Genomic DNA, 7,500 nt, shown 5'->3' on the forward strand with positions numbered 1-7,500 from the left:
TATGCCATGAAGTGCTGAATATATTCGAGTACATTTTCAAATGGTGCCGGGGAAAACTGAGCACTTGAATCTTTGTCCGTCATACTGTCCATCTCTGTTATTTGATTCTGATTTTAAAATCTATCAATGCAGTGTAGGGCCATAGTGATTCCCTCAGGGCTACTAGTGAGCTCGGTTGCCCTATACCTACCTCTCCACCATTCCCAGTCTGGCTCGCTGCTCTATTCGTGACTGCGGGAGCCATCCAGGTCCCATAAGAACCCTTTTTTCATTCAGGCCATGCCAACATTTTGCATTCTATATTTCAACGCATCCATGTCGTAAGCCATTTCGCTCCGAGAACACAAATTCCCTATCATGGAAATAATGCATCATACTATAACTGCCCTCGGCAGAATCATACCCGAGGAACCACGGTTTAGATGGTGAGTCACCGCCCGAAAGGCTACAAACATGTAGCGATGTTGAAGGAGTCATAAACCTTCCTTTCCTGGAAAATTTGGCGCTTCTCTCGGCTTGAACACGACACAGGTGGCAACGCAGACACTGAAGTGAGTTAAGGTTGGAATCCAGAGAAGGAAAGTGGGAAATTACGTGGGAGGCAGGGGTGCCAACCTGAGAACTCAAATCTTTTGGACAAATTTCCCGTAGAGGGAACGCAGGGGGAGGGGGGCTGGAGAGTGGCAGGGATAAAAATTGAATGATGGGAAGTTCAGGAATGTGTTGGCGTGGAATATTTCCTCCCAGCCTCCCCGCACCAGGCCGTGCCACTTCCCTCACGCCCCCCCGTCCCAGGCGGTCTGTTTGGAGTGGCAATTCAACTGGAAGGGAGCCGCGTCGTGTTTTCTTAATTTCTCTTCTTGGAAATCCCCGGAAGGAGGGAAATGGGCGGGGTGTAGGTTTAGGCGATGAGACTGGACGCGCGTGAAAGGAGAGCGAGTTCATCTTCAGATACCGAATGAGACGCTATTTAAAGGTCGACTTCTGCGAAATACTTGCAAATCAACTCTGCCGATTTGTTGGTTGACAGCCTGAATATAATAGAGTCATACCGGAGAGAATCCTTTAAATATAAAATAAGACGGGATTGTATACTTGACGCAAGGACTCCTGTGCAGGGAAAACGCTGAAATCAGTACCCGTCCAACAGAAATATTGGAATGCTCAATCTAATATCTTTGTGATTACGAATCCTTCATGTTAAGTGTTTATTATTTTCGTAGATTATTTCTCTTCTAATTGATCGTATATCCTGTCGGCCTCTTTCTCCGTATGGTTGCTTGGCGGCATGTATAGTTGAATAATAACCAAGTTCGTCGGTTCTGCCTTTATCTCTACTAGTAATAATCTATCCGTTACTTGCTCTATGTTGACTACGCTTCTTCCTACCTTTTCATTTAATACTATGGCAACCCCTCGTTCGCTCTCGTCCCCACCGCTGTATATTATTCTATAATGATCACTCCAGTAAACCCCGCTATTCTTCCATCTCACCTAATATAGACCTAAAATATCTATATTTCCTCTTTCCATTTCTGGCTTAACATTCTCCAATTTCCCTATCCTCATCATTGTCCTAACATTCCACGTCCCTATTCTAAATAATTTGGTCTTCTTCTCCTGCGTCTTCTGTCCTATATTATATCCTCATTACGCTACATCATGAACCGTTTTTCGGAACAGTGACACGCCATCATATTTTGCGTGAAATTGGACAAAACCGGGAAAGAGACTCTTGGCATGCTCGAGGTAGTTTAAAATGATAACGCCATGGGTAGATCGGGTGTTTTTGAGTGGCAAATGTTATTACGGGAGGGTATAGAATATTCTTCAAACACGGAACGTTCAAGACGCCCTTCGAACTCATAAAGTGACGAAACTCTTGCAAGACTGGAGGCTTCCTTGAACATGGATTGGTTTCTGATCATCCACTGACATCCCTAAAAGCGATGGGCAACGACTTTTGACCGGAGAACATGGGCAGGAGAAAGGTGTGTGCGAAATTGGTTTCACGAGTGCTCTCGGTCGAACAAAAAGAAAATCGCACGCGGATCTGCCAAGAGCTTCTCAACCATGGGAGTGAGGATCCATGTTTTTTAGACAATACCCCATCAGACTTCTTAATCATTCTCTACCTCAAATTCGCGCTGAAAGGACGTCCCCACGGCTCAGTGGGGGCGTTATAACAGGCAGTGACGAGGAAAACTAGCAGCATTCCGGGCGCTGCCTGCCGGTTGGCCTGCGAGGCGTGAAAACCCTATGACAGCGGCGGATGGACGCCCAAGGGCACTGATTCGAAGACTTTAGCGTGAATGTGTCCAATTTGGCGATTGATTATTTTTAATCATCTTTGTTATACTACTTTAGGGACGGACGTTGCGCCAGTTATTGAATAGAAAGTAAAATAGAAGTTAACTCTCCCTCTGGAAAATAACTACATGTATACCAATAGAAAATAACAATCGGGTTTATTATTTCTTAAAACCGGTTGAGCGTTTACGTCGATAGCCCTTCAATAGGAAGAACTTATGAATTGGCATATAGGATTGTAGATTTAAAAAAGTATAACTTGCCCAGTGTGGTAAGTGAATGGTCGCCGAAATATTGTGTGTGCATATTTCATCGCATATTTATGTGCGTGCGTGCATTGTCATGACCGTGTATACGGGGGCGAATCTCAAGTGTGTCCATATACGCATCTGCATACGCGTCATTTTTGTGAATTGTTGTTAGTAATTATTATATTCCGCAAAACTCGATCATTTGAACATGACCTGGTTTGGAGCCCGCATGATTAAAAACGTGATATCCTATGAAGTCAAAATTAGGCTTTTGAAGAGCTCCATTCGATGAACTCTCTCTTAAAGATCAGGTTATTTACCTACCGTCTGCTGCCTCTTCGCTCCCTTTACGGAAATGGATATTAGGTTTATCGTAATTAGAAGTCCCGTCATCATTTTGCTCACTTATATTAAGTCCTCCCCTTCCTGACCAAACCATAACGTCTAATGTCATTCCCCGTTTGACGTAAACTTAAATTCTATGTTCACTAAGAGGCCCCTATGAACTCTCAATCAGGATGGAACATAGTTTTACTAATCTCCATGCACGTATCGGGTGTGTCTGCGGGGAGGAGGGGGGGGAGGACAGGGCGCCAGCCCTAAGCATACGTGGCTATTAGTACATATACGCATTTGGGTACATCTACATCTACATCTACATAATACCCCGCAAGCCGCCGCAAGGGCGTGTGGCGGGGGGTGTTAGGTCACAACCGTAAAAAGGAAAAATACCACATGCAAAAGAAACAACACGGAAAATACACCCACAGCAGCGCACACACTCATGCAAATATCCCTTCATCCAATACTCATGCAAACACATATACCGCAAAACAACTAAAAAACTGCACCCCATGATGCAGCACGAAAGCCATCCTACAACGCGCAAGCCAGGACACAACAAGCAAGAATGTGAAACATCACTACCACATGAACATGCACCACAATAAACCCTACCCCCCAAAGAGACTCTAAAAGGCAGGGAATGCGACCCAACGTTGCAGGTAGAAGGAATTTCCCCCCACGGAGAGGGACGAGGGATTGAAAGGGAAACTTATAAACAGATGAACAGAACACGAATGAGGTCATTCGGAAAGAATGGGTTATTATAACAAAACGTATAAGGTTAGTGGAAGAGCGTGCATTTAAATACAACTAATTATTTTTTAGACGCTGAGGGTGGCAAGTGGAATTTTTGCTATCTATAACCCTGCAGTTGCTATCCCGTATTGTCCGTGGGAAGAAGGAGTCCTTGAGTCGGCTAGTTCTGGCATCTATTTCCCGAATTTTATATGCATGATCCGAGCGACCAATATATGTAGGAGTACGAATAATTTGCGAGACCTCGGTGGTGAAACATGCGGATCTAAATTTATAAGTATAAGGGTATATATAAGCTCACATAAAAACACCGTGCATATGTTCACACGTGAATTGCCCTACATGCATCAGGTAGTAATTAATTAAATCATTATATATTTGTCCAAGCAAATATAATTGGGTGCTGGGTTGGATTGGGCTGGATTTGATAACGTATTGCGCGAAGAAAGAAGGAATACTTGAGTAGTATATCGGTGGCGGTGCCTATCCCTCTTATTTCATCTCGCTGGTAAAATTTGGTTATTATATTTGGTACCATAATATTTGCCTTGTTGTTGTAAGAAAACCCCATATCTGGTGTTTTGTATCACTATAAGTTCCCTAAACCTTGTCCTTTCTTAGTCAAATGCTACCAACCTCATTCTTGGAACGTTGTTACCACGCTCTTGTGAGGCCTCATTTAGAATACGCATGTAGCGTGTGGCATCCGAGTGAAAAAGGTCTCATTCGGGAAATTGAGAAGGTTCAACGCCGGGCAGCCCGTTTTGTAAAACATTCTTATGATAGAACGCAAAGCGTCACCGAAATGCTAATGGATTTGGGGTGGGAATCATTGGCTGAGAGATGATTCAAGCCAAGATTGAAATTATTAAATAAATTCAGATCCCCATGTTTCAGCACCGAGGTCTCGCAAATTATTCGTACTCCTACATACGTACATTGGTCGCTTGGATCATGCATATAAAATTCGGGAAATAGATGCCAGAACTAGCCGACTCTGGGACTCCTTCTTCCCACGGACAATACGGGATAGCAACTGCAGGGTTATAGATAGCAAAAATTCCACTCGCCACCCTCAGCGTCTAAAAAATAATTAGTTCTACTTAAATGCATGCTCTTCCACTAACCTTGTGTTTTGTTATAATAACCCATTCTTTCCGAATGACCTCATTCGTGTTCCGTTCATCTGTTTTTAAGTCTCCCTTTCAATCCCTCGTCCCTCTCCGCGGGGGCAAATTCCTGCTACCTGCAACGTTGGGTCGCATTCCCTGCCTTTTAGAGTCTCTTTGGGGGGTAGAGTTTATTGTGGTGCATGTTCATGTGGTAGTGATGTTTCACATTCTTGCTTGTTGTGTCCTGGCTTGCGCGTTGTAGGATGGCTTTCGTGCTGCATCATGGGGTGCAGTTTTTAGTTGTTTTTCGGTATATGTGCTTGCATGAGTGTTGGATGAAGGGATTTTTGCACGAGTGTGTGCGCTGCTGTTGGTGTAATTTTCCACGTTGTTGTTTTGCATGTTGTATTGTTCCTTTTTACGGTTGGTGACCTAACACCCCCCGCCACACGTCTTTGCGGGGTATTATGTATATGTAGATTCTTGCAACAAGCCCACCACTCTGGCCTTCTTTTGGATGCAGTCTTTTACGCTTGTACATCCAATCCCATCTATTCCATTGTCTATTTCTTGTTTTTTCTTTCCAAAAATCAGAAACTTACACGCTTTACATTTCCATACTAAAAAGAAAGACTCGTACTTTTCCACAGATTTTATTATGTACCGTATAATAAAATCTGTGGAAAATGACGAGTCTTTGTTTTTAGTATGGATATTAAATACTTCCACGAAGTGAAGCCTGAAACAATAGAATATATTCGCTTTACATTTCTTCATATTTGAATCGAACCCCCATTCCTATCGCCACTTCGACATTAGGTCTGTTTGAACTGGTGCTATAGAAATAGAGACGGGCCCGACCCTCGTTATGTGTGAATTTTACACGCCCTTGGGCCCAGTGGGTTCACCGTGAGCTCTACTTTCACGCCTCGAACTAACCTTCGGGTTAATCAATGTGGTATTTCACATAATCTGCTTTTCTTTAAAGCTCGCTCGCTCTCCCGATTGTGCGCTGCATCGGTGGGAAGAAGCAATCATGTTTTTAAATAAAGTATGATGTCCTCAGCATATTTCTTTTTTTGTAGAGATCTTTTCCCGAACTAGGGCTGCATTTGTTTTCATATTTTGGAGCCTTTTTACTCTCTTTTACTGAGACAATAATAAATCGCTCAGGCATCTTCAGTTGTTTGAGGGACATTGTTGAGCTAATAACTTTGCTGGAGACATTCTGTTTACATTATCGGCAACACTTTCGTCTTCCTCTGCCTTTATAGATTATACAAGTGGACGCTGTTCATTTATTTTCCGGACTTAATACACAAAAGAATTATGGTTATCTTCTAAGTATTCGCAAATGATTTTGATTTTGACGCAAGACTTAGTGTATTATAATTTTCAGTGATGCTTGATTTTTCACGGAAAACTTTCTGAAGTTTTTGAAAACCATTTAAAGAAATTTGTGATTATTTGTAGGCGCTCTTCATAAGTGAGAGAATTTTACTTAGTTTTCATAAGACTTTTTCATCTTCTTTACTCCCAAATTAATGATTAATTAATTTAATTACTTCCAAAGCTAATGATGAACGATATACGTTTATTGAACGTATTTAATTACATTTGATTTTCTCGGAGTGATGCGGGAATTTAATAATTGGCGGAGTTTGCATTACCCAATTTTAAAAAGCAAGAGACCTTGATGAGTTGCTCGTACCGACGAGTGGTGCTGTGCTATGACCGAAGCGAACCCCAAGCGGGGGCCGAGCGTGGGCCGGAGTGCCTCTTACTGCATACACGTATGTAGGCCACCGCCGAAATTTGATTCCTCTTGCTAAGTTATAGCCCGCGTATCAATCCGATTCTCTTTGATGGCAAACAATCATTGATCGGATGATTATCCTTGGATCCAAGCAAGAGGGTGCCAAGGGAATGAGCCACGAATGTAAATGCATATAGTTTACACATTCATGCACAGTCATCAAGAAAGGGAAGACATTATATACATAAATATAAATATATATATATACATTATATAGACATATATATATATATATATATATATATATATATATATATATATATATATATATATATATATATATATATATATATATATATATAATGTATATAAAGTTAGCACTGGTTGACGAAGGCAAAAACACAGAAAAACACAAAAAAAGAGAAGAAACTCACCAGGTTTCGAATTTTTGGTGGTCCATGCCACCTTTCTCAAGGAAGAGACGGACATAACTCTATCATACATAAATATATATGTATAAACACACCTGTGTGTTTGAATAAATTTTTCGTCCGTTCTTCGTAGTAATCGAGGGGAGTGACCCGAACTGACGGTATTTCCTTTCTTTAGTTTCGTTGAAAGTAAGTGACGTGTGCGATGACGCTCGGATTATCATCGTCGGATCCTCATTTCTTTCTCTCGAGAGCATTTTAACTTCTGTCACACGGAAGGGTTTTTTTGGAGGCGCGTGTTTGATGAACACGTTAAGCCACCCCTCGTTTCAGCCTCGTCCGCGCCCTTTCCTCCACCCATCCATCCGCTCGCTCTCAATCGGCTGTGTTCCTTAAATTTATCGAAATTCCCTTTTCGTATTCGTCCCTCGCTCCGGCGCCCTCCTCTTCCCGCAATCCCCTTTACCCCTCGCCCCTCCTCCTGCCCCTCCCCCCATCCCAACCGCTCACCCGCTCCAGCGACGTGTTTTTTCCACTGC

The sequence above is a fragment of the Hetaerina americana genome, unplaced genomic scaffold (genome assembly GCF_022747635.1).
Source record: "Hetaerina americana unplaced genomic scaffold, ioHetAmer1.1.p SCAF_9, whole genome shotgun sequence".
Taxonomy (NCBI): domain Eukaryota; kingdom Metazoa; phylum Arthropoda; class Insecta; order Odonata; family Calopterygidae; genus Hetaerina; species Hetaerina americana.